We start from the raw sequence: 22,187 nt of genomic DNA, 5'->3' as shown, positions 1-22,187 counted from the left end.
CCCCAAACCAACTTTATGATTAAAACTATCATTTACTTCTTCATGATCCTTCAGTTTGGCCTGTGCCTCACTGGCTGATATTTCCACTAATCTTGCCAGGAATCACTCATGAAGGTTGAGTCAGTTCAACTGTGAAGTGTGTTTCAAGATGCTCTCATTTACCTGCCTAGCAGTTGTTGATGACCATTGGCTGGGTGACTTGTTCTTCAGCTATGTAGCCTGTCATCCTCCAGTAGGTTATGTTTGCTTGTCCCTATGATGAAGGTATTGGTCCAAAAGGTTGAAAGCAGAAGTTGCAAGTTCTCTTAAGATCTAGACTTCAAATTTGCACAATTTAATTTCCCCAAAAGTTTATTAAAGAAAGAACAAGGATAGTCCAGAATCAGGGTGGTGGAAAACTAGACTCCACCTGTCAAAGGGAGAAGCTACAATGATATCTCAGAAGTGTGTGGACAGAGACGAATGTCATTTGGGGGAGGAGGCATTGTGGAAACAGTTTATTGTAGTACTCGTCATCTAGACCAAATGACTCATATTTTCCCACATGCAGAATATACTTAGTGTATTCATATAATCCCATAATTTTATCTGATCATGACATTATTATATGCAATAGGTTAGATGAATAGGTAGACTCCTCATATGTAGCTCCTCCGGTACAACCACTCATGATCTAGAGACTTATAAAGAAAAAGGGCAAGTTACTCATGCTGTATACATTCAACATATGATAGTAAGACAAGGACAGAATAATTATAATGGCCATACCCAATCAAAAAAGGGAGAAATGGGATGAGGCATATAGCAATCACTACTCAAACAATTCTGAAATTTAGCCATATACATGTCAGAGCCTCCTTTTCCAGAGTAAGAATGTGAACCCTAATAAGGGTCCAGTTATTCTCCAAAAGGCATTCTTTGCCTATTTCTTGACCATAGAAAATTGGGATCCCAGAGGCTTCTTTGTATTTTGAACTATCTCTATTCCCTATAGTTGAGCCTGTTCTAACTCCCTTAGAAATACTTTGAACTATTTATGAATCTGATTGAGATATCCTCAAAGTCCCAAAAGCCACATCCATAATTCTTTAGAAATTGACCTCTATTGGGGCACCTGGGTGGCTCAGTCAGTTAAACATCAACCATGGCTCAGGTTGTGATCTCATGGTTCATGAGTTTGAATCCCACATCAGGCTCTGTATTATTGTGCTTCAGATCCTCTGTCTCTGTCTCTCTCTGTCTCTGTCTCTCTCTCTCTCTCTCTCTGTACCTCCCCCATTCGTGCTCACTAACACACTCTCTCTCAAAAATAAATAAACATTAAAAAAAAAAGAAATAGACTTCTATTTACTTTGAGCTATATGTGAGCTTGTTTTGAGACCATACCATTAAGATTCTCAGAAAGTCTTTGTCTTACTGTGAAGGTTTACTGGGCACTCCTATAAATCTCTGTGTTCTTAACTATAGGTCTTATAGCCACACATGACATTTGATCTTTACTCTGAGACCAGAACTGGAAAGTCTAGAAATATGAAATGGTTTCATTTGTAACCCACCATGTCTTAATACTTTAAATTTCCTTTAAATTCTGCTTGCTTTCCTTTAAATTCTGGATTATTCTCACTGTAGCTCACACTCATCCCATATTTGTCATAGACACAAAAAGCCAGTTGTCAATTTCACCATTATGCCTGCATATTTTTTTGGCCAGATCTGTTAGTTCATTGGGTATGCTTTCTATCTTTCCAGTTACTGAAGACTTAAGTTTTTTTGATGGTTTTGAATCACAAGTCTCCATCTTTCCACATATAAAGAATAGTTTCTCACTGAAATAGAAACTCTCATTGAAATAGTTTTTCTCATTAAATAGAAAAAGTATTTCATACTGATAGTTTCTTCACTGTATTATAGCCTCCATCACACATCTATAATTTGACTATATATAGGGTAAGTGTATGTTCTAGTTGTTGATTTTCAGTTGCTTTGTTATTGATGTGTGCATCTTTCTTCAAACAATTCAAAATTTTGGTTTGTAGGTTCATTTTGATTAGAAAGAATTCTATCTTCCTGTCTCTCTCTCTCTTTCTGTCTCTTTCCTTCCTACTATGTGATTTTTCTCTCAAGCCATGTTTTATAAGAATCAGCATATAGAATCAGGTATATAATTGTGGTTTTTTTCTACTTTGTGTATACTTGTTACAGAGCCAGACCTGGTTTATTTCTAATTCATGAAGCTGTTTATATCCTCCCATCACTTCAGCCCACATGTTCCTATGAGCCTAAGCCACAGACCACCATCGACAGCATTTGGTTTTGGCTTTTTTCTTAGATTATACCTTAGGCATATGAAAGACTCTTTTAGTTCCTGGTAACCCCCCTGTAAGTAAATTTCAGTCTCCTACTACCTTCTTAACCTGAGATTCAGCACGACTTTGGCTTCATTCTCCTTACTGCTTGGTATTTATTTCATTTCCAGCTTACAAATAAGTTTATCTTTTACTAGAGTAGTGTTTTCTTTTGATTATCTTTCATGTTTTTTTAATATTGCTACTATATATATGCACTTAAAAGGGTACAAAACCATGTGGATTTACTATACCAATATTACCCCATTTGTTCCTAGCATGTCCTTAAATTAAGAAGAAAATACATGTTACACAAATGTAAACCATTATGTAAATCTTAATTTATGTTTTAGCATATAATCAAACTTCCTCTTCAGTGATATGTCAGAATTGCATGCATTCAGTGCCTAGTGGACAAAGCTTCTGGTACTGTAGAAATCTTTCCATGCTGTTTCAAATTGAGTTGAATTAATTTTACATTTACCATTCTTAGGAATACTTTCATTTTTCATAAAATGTCATCTAGTACCTAATTCAACACTGTATCTGGTGAGTAAAGTCCTTAGAGGCACACAAAACTACAATGTCCAAGGCTTGAGAAAGGCAACTGTGGCTGTTAAGACTGTTCAATAAAATCCATTCTTCTCAAGCACATTCTTCTCTCAAACACTTAAGGCTTGGAATATATCCAGGTTTGAGGTTGTATTATATTTATGCAAAAGGGCTATTATGTGTCAACATGATTATATGGTCGTAATCTTCCATCAGACTTTTTTTTTTTTTTTGAATGAAGCAATTCTATAGCATCACTAGCAGCTGACTGGGGGAATTACAAAGTGGAGTAGAAGATTATGCACACAGACACAACAGCAGAGCAATGAGCAATGTAATTGTTGCTAATCTTGGGAAAGAGTCTAGTTACCTTTTGCAGTTTACCATTTGTAAGTAAGCAGACCTCTGGTGGTATCAGAATAAGAGAGAAAATAGCCATTTTCATTTTCTTTCAGGCTTTTTTCATGTTGTCAGAATGGACTATAGAGGAAAGGCTAGGTTTTTCTAAAATGTGTCCAGAAAAGGCTGATTTCTATTTTACTGAAATTCATGAGGTGACAAAGCAGTTTGAGGAATATAAATATCCTGTTCTGTCCACATTTTAAGAAAGGTTCAATTAGGAAAACTTAGCAATATGATAACAAATTTGCTGATATGCGGTTATGTACATGCTACTGAAAAGTTGTATTAGCAAGTTGTGAAGATATTTGGAAACTTTGACAAAAATTCCAGGAAACTTGAGTCTTTCAAACAATCTGACATTTTTTAATGTTTATTTATTTTTGAGAGAGAGAGAGAGAGAGAGAGAGAGAGAGAACAAGCGGGGGAGGAGCAGAGAGAGAGGGAGATACAGAATCCAAAGCAGGCTCCAAACTCTGAGCTGTCAGCACAGAGCCCCATGTGAGGCTTGAACCCATGAGTGTGAGATCATGACCTGAGCTGGAGTCATACACTTAACCGACTGAGCTACCCAGGTGCCCCCATTTCTATCCATCTGTATCTCAGATTGTCTTTTTTTTTGGTAATGTAAAATACTGCAATTGTGCCAATCCCTAATGAGCTAAAAAGGATAGGTTGGAAGAGTAAATAGTCCTTGCATTGAGGTTTTAAAAGATGCAGTACTTTTCTGTCCTTGCTCTTCCCACAGGAACATTCTAGGTGAAAAGTTTGATAAGAGAATTTTGATAAGAGAACATTTTCTACATTAGCCTACTGGAATTTCTTAAGCCACTGGTAGCCCCTTGTCATATGCAGGATTTCCTCCTTTCCTCGAATTTGCTCTTGATTGAAACATTGATACGTTTACTGTTTGATTTTCACATTATGTCTTTCTCTAATGAAGGGATACAGTAAATTTATAGATCTAACATTCAGCTTGCTGAATTCTATTACTTTAACAATATAGTTTTTAGAAAATGTATTCTTTAGGTACATACATCTAATTTTGCAATGGAATTTATTCTATTTTCTGTTTATAATTTTAGAAACGTGATGCTGTATCTCCCTTCTGGCTATTTGGTAAATTTCAGAGTGTATTGGAGATATCCTGGAGGTTAGAAAAATTATTCTTACGTTAGAAAACTTAAGTCTTGATTCTCTGGTATCCCCTCATAATGCAAACTCAGCTTCTAGTATGATGAGTTTGTACCAGAACTATGATGATGAAATAAAGAATTCTAGATGAAGCAAAATTAGTTTTAAAGCTTATTTTTATTTTTAACTTTTTAAAGGGCTTTTAATATAATCATTGAGAGATACAACATAACTATAAATTTTAAGTACAGGATATAACCCATATAAAATACATTTATGGGATTTGTCCATAAAAACTACCTTTTTTCCCCAACCTCTGCATTCAACTATCTCAGTATACCAGGTAATCATACTATAGGTAGAAACTCCCCAAAAGATCTTCAGTAGGGAGTTGTACTTCCACTTAGGAATAAAAAGCTGTGAGGAGTGTTATTCACATCTTAACAGGAAGAAAAGACTAATCTTCAAAACTATAAACTTTTTTTGAAATTATCAGAGCTGAAGTCTTGGGGCAAGCTGGTAGATGAAATTCCAGAGTTGTAAGTCTTTTTAAGGGCAGATGGCACAAATGAATTGTTTCATCTTTGGCAGAATATGAGATGAAGGGACAGCCTCTGGTAAAATCAGGTGAGAAGAAAACAGTCACAATTTAATATATTATTAAAGGTTGAGTTGAGGCTAGAGTGAAAGTTTAGAACCTCTGGGAACTCCAGACCCAATGGGAGTGTGCATTCATGTGCCATCTTTTTTTTCATAGGCTTCCACTAGATGAGAAAGATTAGGGGCAGGAAAGAGCTACCTTCAGTGGTACATGGGTACAAAATCATGCCCATATCTTGAGCTTTTCAATTACAAGAAGCAAAATCCTCCAGTGACTTGAGAATAGAACCAAGAAAAGATATGTTATGTGTAGAGGAAAGTTAAAAGCAAGTCATCTGTACTTGAAGAGGGGTAGAAACAAAACCTGTCTCCTCCTGAGAAAGGAAAAGGAAGCCCTATGGCCCACCCCAAGCCATGCAGTGAGTAGGAAGAAACAGTGGTCAACAGTTGTGGAAAGACCAAGAAATCCTTCTGGGTGGAGTCTCAGGCAAAGGTACATTGCTACCAAGGGAGCAGCAAAGGCTATTGATGCAAAGGACAGAGCTTGGACCCAGAATGTTGCACTGATGTCAGTTCTGCTACGATGGAGGAAAGGATAGAAAATGTCTCTCTCAAAACCCTGCACAGATACAAGGAAGCATTTGGATGAAGTGAGGGAAAGAGTCAGCTTTTTAGACCCAGTTAGTTCACAGCACTGGACCAAGAATAAGACTGGGCCGGAAGACCTGACAACTATCATCCTCTGCTCCCACCATGAGTTTTTCACCAGATGAAATGTCACAATAGTCTAACACTGAGAAGGCAAAAGACTGGGGAGAAAATCTCTGTGCTTGAGGCATGCAGGCCCTGCTGAAAACTGTAATATTCCATTGTGTGTATATGTGTGTATATACATATACGTGTGTGTATGTGTGTGTAATATATATAAATTCTTCCTTATTCATTCATCTATCAGTGGACACTTGGGTTGCTTTCTTATCTTGGCAATTATAAATGATGTTGTAACAAACATAGGGGTGCATATATCCTTTTCAATTAGTGTTTTTGTTTTCTTTCAGTATATACTCTGTAATAGAATTATTGAATCATATGGCATTTCTTTTTTTTAATTTTTGAGGAAACTCCATACTGTTTTCCGTAGTGGCTGTACCAATTTACATTTCCACCAACAGTGCATGAAGGCTGATTTTTTTTTTTCACATCCTCACCAACACTTACAGAATATAGTCAATGATATTGCAATAGTGTTGTATGGTGACAGATGACAGCTACACTTGTGGTAAGCATAGAATAATGTAGAGAATTGTCGAATACCTATGTGGTACACCTGAAACTAATCTTAACATTGCATGTCAGCCATACTCAAATAAAAAATTAAAAGAGAGAAATTAGAATGTATTTTAATTAAATGAATATAGAACAAAAATTTTTAGGGTGAAACTAAAACTTAAAGGAAATATGTATGCATTGAATTCTTTTCCCCCCCAGCTTTACTGAGGTGTAGTTGGCAAATAAAATTGTAAGGTATTTCAAGTGCAAAATGTGATGATTTTATTTTTGTATACATTGTAAAAATGATTCCTATGATTGAGTTAACATATGTGTCATCTCAGATATTTACCTTTTTACTGTCTTAAATTATACCTCAATAAATCTGACTAAAATCATTTTCAAACTAAGGATGCCTGGGTGGCTCAGTCAATTAAACCTCCAACTCTTGATTTCAGCCTCAGATCATGATCTTACTATTCATGAGATCAAGCCCTCAGCTGGTATCTTCAAACTAACCAAAGCTTAGTTTCTTAATTTTAGAATATGATACTCTTAGTTACTTCATGGACTGGCTGAAGAGATTAAATGAGCTAATTTATGAAAGCACTTAATTCATTGTATGGCAATTAACATGTGAAAATTCTTCAGCTGACACCGTTGCCATTGCTCATCCTTGCCACCATCGTTGTCACCACATCATCACCGTTATTGTTCCCATCACCATCATCACTGTTGATAAAAGAAACATCCCCTCTATGTTTAAATTTGTATGAGTCTCACATAACCTACAATGGCATTCGCTTAAAAATTAGATAATAGTGTGAATTGTAAAGGGTTACATCTAGAATGCAAATTTATTGGTATATGAAATTGTAATTTAAATAGTAAAGTTTTATGTCATCTATAAAAATGTAAAGCTACTGAGAGATTGAGAAAGCCAGATAATTATTAAAAAGAGGTATTATAGACATTTGTACTAAGTATGTCCAACTAGTATTTTATTTTCTATCTGAACAAATCCAGAGACTTATAACTTTAGGGAATAAATGGTCAATAAAGCCTAAGGGTGTCACATTTCTACTCTGCTTTACTATAGACTTTTAGGGGAGAGAATTCTCAGGCTTGAATGAAGCTCTGTGAAAGACAAAACTAGGCTAAAGGGAAGCTCATAAAACCATTGTTGTAAATAACATGGATTTTTATATTCATATTTAAATGTAACATACTCTTCAGGGACAACTATGATGATTATGATATATTTATGTGTGAATTTCCAGGGATGTCTTTTGGGCCTCATAACTCACACAACATGACTCTGTTACTTCCCTGAGGGCTTTCCATCTGAGTTAAGATAAAATAAAATAATTGCGATATAAAAACAGAAGTAGAGAGTTCTCAAATAATACCTCCTAAGGTCATCAGAAATATCATTTTTCTAGGAAAATGCCCCTGAATGTCAATGAAATCTTTTCAAATGTTATCTTATTTCTAAAGCTAGAGGCATTGGAAGAGCTGTAAATAACAATATAAATTCATAGCAAATGCATATAGGGGCTTTATTTTAGAAGCAAATAACTAGTAAGACCTATTTCATATTTTTTTATTACTAAGTTATTGATTTTATCTATTGATCCCACTTGAAATAAGCTCACAAATACTTTCTAAAAACAAACTAGGTGAGTTGGCAATGAGTAAGATGCTTGGGAAATAAAAAGATAATTGAAAATCGGCCCTTCCTTCTCTGGGCTTACAGTTTAGAGTAGGAGATAGACATAAACACAAATATATTGCACAGGGGTAAATGCTTACAGAGAATTAAATGTGCTTTGCAATTGTACAGTATAAAAAAATCTCAGTTCTGCCTACTGAGATCTGGGTAAGCCATATCTATCAGGCAATTTTTCGTAGAGGACATTCAAGGCAAAATGAATGTTTTCCAGTGGACAGAAGAGTATCACAGTGTGTTCAGACAATACTGAGAACACCAGTATAGCAAAAGCACTGAAACCCTGGAGGGAGAGCTCTAAGAAATACATTGGAACTAAGACTAGAAATTAGGGTGGGCTGGAATACAAAGTCTTAAATGTCAAACTTCAGCAATCCATCAGAAATAATGATACAGAGAGCTAAGATGATTAGACATTCAGAAAGTCTTCTTCAGCGAAGTTGAGAAAAGTGGTTGCACCGGGGGTGTGATTCATAGGCAGAATCAGGGGGCAATTTTAATAGTCTAGGTTAGCACTCCTCAAACTTAAATATATATTCATTTCAAAAAGAAATTCCTCTTCCACTTCCCAACATATGTATACATATGTGTGTATGTATGTGTGTGTGTGTGTGTGTGTGTATATGTGTATATATATATATATATATATATATATATATATATATATACATATTTTACTGACTTATATACATTGTAAAATCATTCACAATTAGGAGATGACAAGAATTAAATAGAAATAGAAGTTCTACCCATTTTCTTAGTCCCAGTGGATCATATGATATCCCATGGGATGTGCTTTGGAGGCAGTAAGACAATTTAATGATGACACTTAAAAAGTAGAAAGTACTGTACACAATTGTGGTCATTCCCTCACTCCTCTATACAAAGGAGAACACCTGGGTCAGCCTGCTTCTAATTTATGGGAAATTGACTCTTTTTTTATCTCAGATGATCCTTAGATTTAATTGAGAGAAGTTCTCCATCTTTAATTAGTCTTCTGAGTCTTTTTAGAAATAAAACAACTTTTATTAGAACTGTGTTTGCAGACAGATGGGAGTAGAGAGGTTTCTGGCTGGATGGCATCTCCAATGATGTTGAGATGTTACAGTCTGAGCTTAGATACATGTGATCTAGCTTTTCTCTTGAGCAAACATACCTGGCCGGATCCAAATTGGAAGCTAGGGGTTTTTCTTTTGTTTATGCAAAAAGACAAGACTTCTGGAAGAAATCTGCTTTATAGCAGATGCATCAAAATGTATCATTTCACTGAACATCTGGTGGGTGGGAAGAAATAGTCTTTTCCCCCTAACCAAGCTTTCTCTATAATTTGCTTCCTGGGATATGAATGGCTGTTAGGTCAGCAGGAATGGGCCATATGCCAGAGCAGTGAGAAACTTCTTTCATTTTGTCATGGGTGCAACTCTGTGAACAGTCTGTGGAAAGATATACTGAGTGTGCATGTTATACAAAGAATCAAAGAGAAATTGATCAAAGTTAAAAATAATTTTTAAAAAGTCATTCCCTATGGTTAAACAGAATGGAGAGCAAGAGTGAGTTCAAGGAGAGGTACACTTTCCAAATAAATGTTCTCTTTCATGTCCCTTCATCAATTCTCCATATCTCCCATTTATGTGACTTCGTGTGTGACCAGTTAGAGTCAGTAAGAGTCATCAATATACCTAATTTCCTTCATCTTTCTCTTAAAAAACAATTCATGCAACCAAAGCACCAAAAGATGAACATATATGAAACAGTGATTTTAGGACTTTGATGCTTTTCTCTCCTAGGCATGTCCAATGTGCAAACTGTTTTACCAAATACCCAAATGTTTGGTATTTCAGTTTCTCATGATGACTCAAGAAATTTTCAGTTCAAATGTTTTTCAAAGATGTTTCTGGTTATTGGAAGAAGCATTAGGTGCTAAATTTACCAGTTGACTATTTCTAGGAACTCTCATATGCTTAGGCCAAAAAAAACCAAAGTATGTTTATAAGAATATATAAATATTACTAAAGTCTTAACTAGGAAATACTTATTAGGCAAAGTCAGACATTGAAAGCCATATCCTAAGGTCAGAGAGGTTAGAAGGTTAAGTACTTGAGGAAGTGGGACAGAAAATGTCACAACAAAAATCTTCAGTTTGTAAAATCTGACTTTATTCACTGAGTATAGTAACTAAACATAAAAGTGTAACGTATAAAGGAAGGGGACCAAATAGTTGCTGTTAATTCAGTGAATGATAAGCAATCTAATGTCAGGAACATCAACATAGAATCTCCTCAACGCATGCCTTCCTCTGTGTTAACCCAGAACATTTTTTTAATGTTTATTTATTTATTTCAAGAGAGAGAATGGGGAAGGGGAGAGAGAGAGAAGGAGAGAGAGAATCCCAAGCAGGCTCCCAGTTGTCAGCACAGAGCCAGATACGGGACTTGATGCCATGAACCATGAGATCATGACCTACACTGAAATCAAGAGTCTGATGCTTAACCGACTGAACCATCCAGGCACCCCAACCCAGAACATTTGTACTGATCACTACCAGTGGTACTTATGGTCTGGCCATCCATGGGAGTTGAAAGAAGTGGATTTTTTTAGTGAGGAAATAATGACTGTTGAAACAAACGGGCCATGGAGTAAAGAATCACCTAATTTATCTCATGACTCCAAAACGGCTGCCTGACCCCATCTTCCCTTTCTGGCTACTCATCCTCAAGCCCTTTCAATGATTTTCAATGAGCTCATCCACACTTACTATCTTAAATAATGGTGTTCCTCAAGGTTCCACTCAGAACTCTTTGTTTGAGCATTATACTTGGTGTATATCATCTACATTTATGAACAATATGTCCCATATTGAAACAGTGGAGTGCATGTACATATTCATGAGTGCCTCTATGTTTGTGTTTTATTGTGCTTAAAGAAATAGGATATGAATAAGTTCAGAGTGGGGCCAGGGAGATTATGGAGGGCTTTGTTCTAGGTAAAATAGGAGCTCTTTGAAATAAGTAATTTTGAAAGTGTGTCTTTTAAGAATATTTTGAGCAATTCAATATTGACTGTGTTAAATATGGAACTATTAATTAGCAATGGGAGCATATCACATGTATACTATGAAAAGCTTCATTTTGCAATTTTATTTGTTTTTTTTAAAGTTTATTTATTTTGAAAGAGAGAGGAGAGAGAATCCCTATCAGCACAGAACCCCACATGGGGCTTGATCCCACAAAACATGAGATCATGACCTGAGCTTATATCAAGAGTTGGGCACTCAACCAACTGAGCCACTCAGGCACCCTAGTATTTTGCAATTTTAGAAGTGGAGCAAAAACACTCTACCCAATAGCAAATATATTTAGAAGTGCAATATTATAGCCATATGCAACATTTTTCCTAAATTTCAGCTAAAACAATTTTCCTTTTTCAGTGACATGGAAACCCTACGAAGATATTTAAATGCTATCATAAATATTGCATTTCTTGATTTTAAAGTATTAAAAAACAGAATAAATGAAAAGAGAAGTATTGGCTTAAATTTTTGCTTTCTTCCAAGATGTAACCCCAAAACTTACTGCTCATAGCAGTGAGTAAAAGAAGAGGAAATTGCAAAGTGTAAAATTCCAAATCAATGAAATGATTTTCACTGATATGACATTCCTCTGCTTTTTTCCCATCTTCCCTTTCTGGCTACTCATCCTCAAGCTCTTTCAATGATTTTCAATGAGCTCATCCACACTTACTATCTTAAATAATGGTGTTCCTCAAGGTTCCACTCAGAACTCTCTGAGCATTATACTTGGTGTATATCATCTACATTTATGAACTGTCATATGTGCTGACTTCCAGTCTTGTGTCCATAGCTAAGATTTCCTTTATAAATGTCAGGCCAGTACTTCTGACTGCTTACCTTCCGTCTTCACCTAGGCATCCTACACGCTCAGCATATCTAGAACAAAACTCATTACACCCCAAGACTATTTCTCCTCATATAATCTGTATTTTGATGAATGATCACACCACTGATCCAGATACTTATGCTAACAACTGACAAGTTATTTTATTTTCCTTCCTTTGTCCTAATATTTTACATATTATTAATTACTAACTTTGGTTGACTCTGCCTCTTTAGCCTCTCTTGTATCTTCTCCTACATCCTTTCTCCTAGAGGCCTTTATTGCCTTATTCAGACATGTTTTATCCATGCCAGGTATTGCAGGAAAATGAAATGTTAGACATGGTTTTATTTATAATTTATTCATTCTGTAGAATGAAAAAACAAACTATAGTGAAAGTGAAATAATTAGAGTAAAAGGTAAAGAAACCCTCGCTGCTATTATTATTGTAAATCTGCTCTGTTTTCCATTATTTCTACTTGGATATCTCACAGGAATCTCAAATCCATTATGACCACTAGGAAAGATATTACCATCCATTTTGTAGCCCAAGCCAGAAAACTGTGCCATTCTGGAAAACCCCATCTTTTTTTAGTGTCATATGCTATGAAATACCAAATGACACCAATATTATCCTACGTATTTCACAAATGCTGATTTTTCTCCTTCTGTACTATCACCATTATGCTAAACAAAGCTATCATTATCACTAGCTTGAACAACTGCAGCATAGCTTTATTTATCTCTGCTTAGTTGATTCAAACGAATCTATTATCAATTTGGGAGAAAGAGTGAGCTCATAAAAATGCTTTTCTAGGGACATCTGGGTGTGGATCATAATAGAGTGTCTAGAATCAGAATTGCACTCAACATCTATAAAATTATTCAGAATATAGGAAACAACAAATTAAAGGGATTAAATAAACCCAATAAATGGCTCAGAAACTTGAGTAAGGGGAGGCACACAAGAGTTCTTCCTGTAGGTGGTTTCATGTTGTAATGCGGGGAAGTGAAGGCCAGAGAGTGTTGGTCTCAGTGGTTGAAAGAAATAGAATCTAAGTGGTAGAAAGATTGTAATTTGAGGCTGCTAAGGTTGGTGGAATTAGCAGGTCAGGCCATTGGAAACAGAGAGATGAAGAGAAAGAGCTCTACAAATCTTAGGAGTTTTACTCATGTAATTGTCCAAATATTCTGTGGAACACACTTTTGGAAAATCCTTTGTGTGACTTTTGTTAACTCCCAGTTTCCATGGAGAACATCAGAGACATGAGGTAGCTTGCTTAATATTAAGTGAATAGTGAATGATGGATGCAATCCTGGATCCAGGCACATGTGGTGTCTTTGGAGCCAGAAGTCTCAGATGTAGATTCAATACTGAATGCAGTAGCAATATCACAATCTACACTAGTGTGACCATAGACACATCTCCAGGCATCACAGACACTGGTGAAAGTGACTCTTAAGACCGTATTTTCATTATTTAAAAGTTGGTAGTCTTTGTGAGTGTATTCTTCTTCCTTGACTGTATTGCATTATTGATTCGTTTCACATTTAAATGGAAACACTAAGCAATTGCTTTTGTTAACAAGAGAAAATGCCTTTAGAGATCCAATTTAGCTATGACTAGCTTATAGGATACTGATAACCTTAAAGACAAAATAAAATACAACAGAGGATATCTTTGTTTTTCCACCCTGTCTAATACATTATTAGGTTTCATTACATTATCGCAAAACTGTACAAAGTGAATTTTAGAGTTAGATATGTTTCTAGTACTGAGAAAAAGTAGGATTTTCAAATAAAATTTTAATATTAGCCATAAATGATTTCTACTCCAACTCACTGTAGACTTCAGTAGGAGATTCTTGAAAACAATTTTTTTAGATCAAAATGATAGGTTCAGATTCATCTCTTTCTCTTTTTTTCCTTGAAAAATGAACAGTATTCTTTTCTGAATAAAATTCCCTACTATACCATGGTTTATACAAGATGAGAGTTAAAGATACACAATGTTTTATGCACATGAGATATGTAGATTTAATTTTATTAACTCTGTAGTGCTTATTTCAAGTAACTGTTTTAAAGTTCTATTTAAATATGATTTGGGGTAAATATTTACTGTGTCCTCACAGTTAATGGCAGTTTAACTAGCTTAATTCTTACATTATTTAACTTATTTTAAAAATTCTTTTTAGGTAATATGAAGACTTTAACATTATAAGAAACGCACATACACACATGCACACACACATGCACAAACAGGGAGATTGAAATTGATTATTACAATAATGATTTGAGATTCAAACTAATACTAGTCTATGTGGTATATTTGTTTGGGTTAAAAACAGGTATCCTTGGGGTGCCTGGGTGGTTCAGTCATTTAAGCATTCAACTCTTGATTTTGGTACAGATCATGATGTCATGTTTTCATGAGTTCAAGCCCTGCATCAGGCTCTGCACTGACAGTGTGTAGCCTGCTTGGGATTCTCTCTCTCTCTCTCTCTCTCTCTCTCTCTCTCTCTCTCCCCCCCCCATCCCTACCCCACTCATGCTGTCTCTGTCTCTCTCAAAATAAATAAACTTAAAAAAATTTTTTTAACTAAAAAAGGTGTCCTTTCCCAAAGATAGTTACCTCCCTATCTGTTAGGAAAATTGCAATAAAATTACACATCTATAATATCTACATTGTACACACCACAGTCTAAGTGCTTGCTGTTATTGAACACTGTAGAATCTATACAACCATAGACAGTTGGAGTTAACTTATTTTCTATTCCCTTAAAGCTAAACTTCACACACTATTTGATTGATTTGTACTTACTTTCTACCTTGTTATAGCTTGGCTTTAAGAATGTTTTCTTATATGAAGCAATTTATGTTTTCCTTTTCAGACTGGTCATTTTTCTATCCTGATTATCAAAGACCAGCAGTTAAATGCTTTTTTTTTGGTCACAAACAGAACTAAAACTCTAATTCCCAGCATTCCCAATAGTGTCCTAGTTGGAGCAGTTTGTAAGACTAAAATAAAATTAAGTTTTTACTGGGAACAAACACCAGAAACCTTAAAGGAAGAGATCCAGATGGTTCTTCCTGAATGTGATCACACTTTAAGAGACTGTTTCTTTGCTTTGTGCACTTTATATTTCAATAGATACATTAAAAAGCCTTTCACAGTTGCCTACAAATCTAAATATTTCAGAGAGTTACAAAATAAGAATAGTCCTTCAGTCACTACTTTCAGGTGAAAAAGAAACAATGATTGTTATTATGCTATTCTATTCCCTATTCTAAATTATCATGGCTTATAAATCCATCAACAGTTGTCAAAAATCCATATCAGAAACCTATAATTCATAAACCTAAATATAAATGTGAAGCCTCCCCCCCTGCCAGATATACTCAATTTGACTAAACAGAGGCATGGAATTGGCTGAAGTTCTAGCCCACTAAGATATCTCCTTCCACAGCTGCATTTGAAACAGAGATAGATAGTGAACTTTAATAGACATTTTTCTCAAAAAGCCAATGATCTCTTATGTGTGATAGGAAAAAAAACTGGCATGAACCACTGTAGTATTAAATGTAATTATGCATACAAAATATACTACCCGTGGGCAAAAGCCTCTTAAGTCTTCATGCTAAAAATCATGTTAAGCTTTCAATTTAAATCCCTATGAAATGTAAAGTTATATCAAAGTGTACAAACTTTTCAGAAAGTAGTTTAATTCAACAAATATTTATATCAGAAGCAAGTTTTAAATGTTGTAGCCTATGAGGGAACAGTGAGTGACACCACTAGTCAGTGTGTTCCCTTAAGCAAGCCATTAACTCGATTTTGGACTATAATGTTCTCAGCTGTAAGAAGAAAGCACTAGGCTCACAATGGTCTACTATAGCTCTAAATTTGTATGAGTTAAAGTCTTTTGTCATATCTAACCAGCAGCTACTGATGGAGAAAAAACTGGGATGTTTGTGAGGTTTAACTCTTAAGAAGGTATTTGATGGTTGTTTCCATTCTACTGGGGTGGATAGCCACAGAGGCAGAATCACTGAACTGTAGGATTTTATTTTAGGTATCATTAACCCAATGCCCTCAATTTTATAAAGAATGAAGGCCAGGGTGGTGGCTGGGTAGTCTGCCTTACTCTTTAAGGATCTCAAGTCTCATCTTCCAGTCAGCACTTTACTTTAAGAGGAAATGTATGTGTGATGGCTTTTGCCTTACTAAAAAAGAATAACAAAAAGTTTCCGTGTGTAAATGGCATCACCCCAACCTATTTGGTCTGTTTCTGTTTGGATCAAGAAAAAAAAGTCCAATAATTATATTCCTATCTCTTTAGGAGATCAAGAAGGAAAATTAAGATGTTACATTAAATTATATCTAACATCCCCACAGTGTGTCAAAAATTTATAGTATGGAGAAAATTACTCTCTCCATGTAGAGTGCAAAGAAAATCTTTAAGTTTCAAAGAAGATTGAAACTCTGGTCTGGGAGCCATGATCTTTAGAATGCCATGGAGACTGTTTTATTCAACTTTCCCAAAGTCATCTTGGGATCCTAACTATATATCTTAATTCCCTTCCTCCACTTATCCTACCATTTAATAGTCACATAAACACAATATTTCACATCTATTCTTATCTTGGTTAGTGCCGAAGATAAAAGTCCTTGGAGCCATTTTTCCCACAAATTCTTTCTCTACTCTGGTCATGTTAATTAAATAGAGGCAATCTGTTCTCTTTTCTTCTCACTTGTGTTTTTGATTCAATGTACTCAATGCTCAAGGCCCTTATCAATTCTATCATCTTTCCCCAGTATCATAAAATGTTTTTATTTATCTACATGGAAACATACTCCATTCTTCCCCACACTACAAAAAGAACTTTTCCTTGACCTCATGCTGCTATCTGACTCCTGCCCTCATTGAAGCTAAACACCTTAGAAGAGTTATCTTTGCTCAGTGTTAACTATTCCCAACCTCTGATTCAAGCTTTTTCAATTTTTGGATTTTTATCTGGATAATTTATAAACAGAAAACATAGGTTATAATATAACAAACACCATGTACCGAAAATCAAGTCTAACAATTGTTCATTTTGCTGTTTTCATCATATGTTTTTCCAGAAATTAAGTCATTATGGATAGATCCTCTTTGTCCTTCTTACTTATTACATTTTCCTTCTTTCCTTATTCAGATATCAATACTTATCCTTACTTTATGTTTATCTTTGACTCATTATATATGCATGTGTTACTAAACTGTATATGTATGTATATAAATATATAATTGATTTGTATGTTTGTAATATTTACATAAATAGCATCATACCTTTTCTCCATCTGCTTGTGTTGTAGTTATTCTTGGCCATTTCTTCTTCCCTTGTGGATTTTAGTGACAGCATATCAATTTTCATGAAAAAAAATCTCTGGATATTTTTTATTGGAATTATCCTGAATTTGTAGATCAATCTGGAGTAAATGAACTTTATTAGCTAACTTCTTAAGTACCTTCCAGGTTTTCTTGCTATTTTAAAGGGAATATTTTCTATATTTACATTTAAATGGTTGTTGCTGATAGATAAAATGCTATTGAATGTCTTACAATGACTTTATATCCAATAATTTTGATGAAAACCTTTGTTAGCTTTAATAATTTGCTGCACATTTTCATGGATTTTCTATATAATTGATCACAATGAGAGCAAATAATGGCAATTTTGTTTTTTGTTTACAAGCTCTATGTTTTGTGAATGTGTTTTGGAGATTGATTTTTAAAACATTTTTTTAATAAAAAAAATTTTTTAGTGTTTCTTTTTGAGAGAGAGAGAGAGAGAGAGAGAGCGAGAGAGCATGAGTGAGGGTGGGGGCAGAGAAAGGGAGACACAGAAACTGAAGCAGTCTCCAGGCTCTGAGCTGTCAGCACAGAGCCCCACGCGGAGCTCGAATTCACGAGTTGTTAGATCACGACCTTAGCTGAAGTCAGCAGCCTAACCTAACTGAGCCACCCAGGTACCCCTGAAGATTGATTTTTTGAGAGTGATAGAGATGCTTGTGTCCATTTGTATTCAGTTTTGATCACTTAATTTTTTTCTAGAAAAAAGTGTCATTCTTTTAATTCTATTGTGTTTGTTCTGTTTTCTTCAACTTTTGAGATGAGCACTTAGGTCATTTATTGCTAGTCTTTATTTTCTAACATTTCACATTGTAGGCTGTACATTTCTCACTAAGTACTTCCCAATTTACAACATCCCATGAGTTTTGGGATAGTAACATAGTACTTTTGTTGTAGTGCATTTTTAAACATTTCCTAAGTTTCAATTAAAATTTAGTTTCTGATCCATGAGATAGATATTTGTTTTGTTTCAAATGTATGATTTCAACTTTGCTCTTTATTTTTCTTTTTATGACAATATTATAAAATAAGTTTATATACCAGTTTTTAGGTTTTTGAAACTTCTTTTATGATAATTTAACAAATGTTTTATATGTTCTTCCAAATAATTTGTATCCTATAATTATTGGCTACAGAGCTCTACATGTGTCCATTCGGTCATGCTTCCTATTTATGTAGTACAACCTTTTCATATATTTAATAACTTCTTTGCCGTCTTAATCTATTTGCTTCTGAGAGGTATTGAAATTCCCCAATTTGAGTACTAATTTTTCTATTTCTTCTTGTAATTCTGTTTTTGCTTTATATATGTTAACTGCACACTAATTTAGGGTTGTGATGTCCGTACATGAATTTGTCCTTATATTATATTATTAAATAACTCAGAAATGCTCTGTTTGGTGCATAGAGTCAGTTTGATTAGATATTAATGTTACTGGGCCATATTCTTGCTGCTATTTTTAGTGTTGATAGTTGTGTTTTTTTACTTATTACACACAGAAGTATACCAGTAAATGTTTAAAATCTGGTTATCTGAAACGAAATCTCTGATTTGTAGCATTTGCTTATTTCCCTGGAGTAATACTGTCAACATGGCAGAATTAAAACCACCACTGTGCAGTTTGCAGTTGGGGTGAGAAGGAGTTGTGCACGGTCACTGTTGAGAGCAGGTGGGACTGTAGCTGGCTCTGTTACACCATTGACAGCACATTTATTTTGCTTTTTTTCGTTTCTTATTTGTATTATTTTTACTGTATTTATCTATTTACTTATTTTAGAGAGAGTGTGTGCAAGTGGGGGAAAGGGGCAGAAAGATAAACAGAGTGGGAGAGAATCTCAAACAAGCTCCATGCTCAGCACAGAGCCTGATGCAGTGTTCAATCCCACAACCCTGGGATCATGACTCAAGCCAAAATCAAGAGACAGATGCTCAACTGACTGAGCTACCCAGGCTCCCCTTGGCTGCTGCTGCCGCTGCTTCTTCTTTTTTTTTTTTTTTTTAATTATTTGAGTATAGTGGACACACAATTTTATTTTAGCTTCAGGTATATAATATAGTGATTCAATAATTTAAATATTATGCTGTGCTCACCACAAATGTAGCTACTATCTGTCACCATAAAACTCTAATACAGTAACATTGACTATATTCCCTATGCTGTACCTTTATTCTTGTCTTATTCATTCCATAATGAATAGGAAGACTGTATCTCCTACTGCCCTTCACCCATTTTACCCATCCCTCCATCACCCTGCCTGGAAACCATCAGTTTGTTCTCTTGTTTACAGGTCTGATTCTGCTTTTTGTTTGTTTATTTATTTAAGTTTTATTAATATTCTACATATAAGTGAAATCATATGGTATATTTCTCTCTCAGTCTGACTTATTTCATTTATCTTTGCTTCTTTTTTCTTATTTCATTTATTGGATTAACCAGATTTTCTTGTTCTCTTCTTTTTCCTCTGCTGAAATGGAAGTAATATATTTTATGTTGTCAACTTAGTGATTACTCTGGAGTTTTTTAACATGCAGATTGATTTAACAAACTAATCAATATCTTTATCTTCCTTTTGAATAATCTAAGGAATCTTAGGTTGCTCTAATTCTGATCCCTTTTCCCCACTTCCATATCATTTCTATCTTGGATTTTAGTTCGTGCTTTTTAAACCTCTCCAAATTAGTCAAAACATCATTAATGAAGAATTATACACTGTATTTTCCAGTGCCTACTTGAGTTGTCATTATCATGTATATAGCAGCTGTTTTCAAAATGTGTCTGTGGATCCCATTGAGATCATAGAGGTATCTTGGGGGCTGCTGATGTGGGTGAGAGAGGCCACATAGGCAGTGTTCCATGTTTCCATCTCACGTCTAAATGCCTATGTCTTTTTGCCTATGTGTTTTATTACTAATATTCTCTTTTTTAAATTTAGGTATTACCATTGTAAAGAATGAAGCCATCATTCAATATCTGAATACACATAGCTGAACTTTCTGCTTTTTTAAGTTAGGACAGTTCTGCTGGTCAGGCATGGTCTCTCTAAGCAGAGCAGAATTCTCAGTCTTATACAGCAAGTTTGGGAACAAGAAGTTCAGTGGTTAACATCACTGAAGTTCGGAGACAGGACTGATTTAACATCGCTGTAGATAAATGGTTATTTGGATAAGACTGTTGTCAATTGCCTAGCACTCAGAATCATGTTCATTGGAATGAGTGTCTTCCTCATGGGCTGCCTTTCAGAAGCAAAAGGATATTGCTGTTTATTTGGCTTGCATAACCATGTTTACTGAAGTGGGTTGTCATTGGTCAATTAAGCAAATTTAAAACTAATAATTTAATAAATTTTAAATTATTTACTCATCAAAAAAGTGCATTTTTTCGATGGCTGTCACTTATTTATTAAGCAAGTTAAAAACCTGAGTTCTGATTCAATGATACTTCCATAAAAAATTTTTGAAACTAAGTTATTGCCCTATTACCATGGCAACAGAAGATAGGTCTTTTTCTGGAATGTAGGGAATGTTTTACTCCTAGTACCTTCTTTTGGTTCTTTCACAGCCAACCAAAGTAAAGGTCATCATGAGTTGTTCAGATCTTTACCACTGGTGTTAATTCTCCTTGAAGTGGAGGTTTTGTGGAACTCTTTTAAGGTGAGACTTATTTGTGGAGGTGTGATTTTTGGTTTGATTATTGACCAGCATGGTTATATTCTGCTTTTGTCTTTGCACTTCTTGTTGAATCATCTATCAGGGCAGAGACTACACACAAGTACTTACATTTACAAACAACAGATACCAACAAACTGTAAGAAAAACAAAAATAACTATGGGGCACAAAGGCACTATTGAATCGATCCATGGTGTTCCAGGCTTGATTATGAAAGCAGATCCCAGTGACTCCCTGAGTCTACTTTAGATAGCCAACCTGACTTTGTTTTTTCACTTAAACAGACTGATTAATGTCAAGCGTAGTGTTAATACATATACAACAAGGTGTGTTAACAGTGACATAGATTTTCCCTGAGTAGCTAAAAGAAAACCTTATGTTATCCAATTACCTGTATAAGGAATTTAAACTTATTTTTGTGTGATATTACTTATTACAACATTTCAAATTATGCACCAAACCTTTTTGCCCATATTGAATTACCTAACTCCTCCATGATGTGTTCCACTGGTCCTTATTCCTCCACAAAGGATTTCAACCTTTAGGCTCTTTGTAAGTCTAAAAGTCAACAGAAAGTACTGGGAAATCATCTGCTTGGAGTAGCCTAACTCCAAGGACAGGACAAAAAGACTTGGTTCTGTGTGAACATTGAAGAAACTTTATTTCTCCTCAAGGAATACAGGAACTTCATGAAAGAACAACTTCTGTGAAGTTGTAAATATATCATCTTTAGGGTTTTATTAAGTCAAACAGTCAATTTGGCATCCTAAAAATATTCCCTTCTTCTCATGCTCTCACTATGTATTATCTATAAGAAATTCACTGCTAACAAAGTCAGTGTATCATGACTTTACATTATTTTTTCAAATTGCATGATCAGCAATAGTTTGGATGGACTATTAGAGAGGAATGGTGGTGACTGGCTATAGGAAATCTTGAACAAATTTATACTGTTATAAGGGAAACAGGAAAAAATCACAGTGTATAACTCAAACTTGTAAGGAAAGAAATACAAGTAAAAGGATAATGAATAAAAGTGTGCAAAGGAGAGGGTAACAATCAGCAGTCTCATGTATTTAGAAGAATCTGCTTTTGATGGTCTTGATTGTAAGCTCTGTCATTCTATAGCCATTGCTTATTCTGAAGATCTTGGGTGAGCAGTAGCCTAACTGGGGTTTTCTGAAGATCTACTCTTATTACAACTT

General features: G+C 35.0%; 1 long non-coding RNA gene across 1 annotated transcript in view; it reads left to right on the top strand.

The window, feature by feature from the left end:
* Positions 1 to 20,894: 20,894 nt before the first annotated feature.
* Positions 20,895 to 22,187, top strand: part of LOC122238674 — a 271,665-nt gene continuing 270,372 nt past the window's right edge. Inside the window, exon 1 of the long non-coding RNA XR_006217715.1 lies at positions 20,895 to 20,966. This is a non-coding gene — a long non-coding RNA (uncharacterized LOC122238674). The remainder of the gene's footprint in view (positions 20,967 to 22,187) is intronic.

Source organism: Panthera tigris, chromosome B2, assembly GCF_018350195.1.
Source record: "Panthera tigris isolate Pti1 chromosome B2, P.tigris_Pti1_mat1.1, whole genome shotgun sequence".
NCBI classification, from domain to species: Eukaryota; Metazoa; Chordata; class Mammalia; order Carnivora; family Felidae; genus Panthera; species Panthera tigris.
Note: the sequence above shows the minus strand (reverse complement) of the source record. Positions and strands in the feature narration are given on the sequence as shown.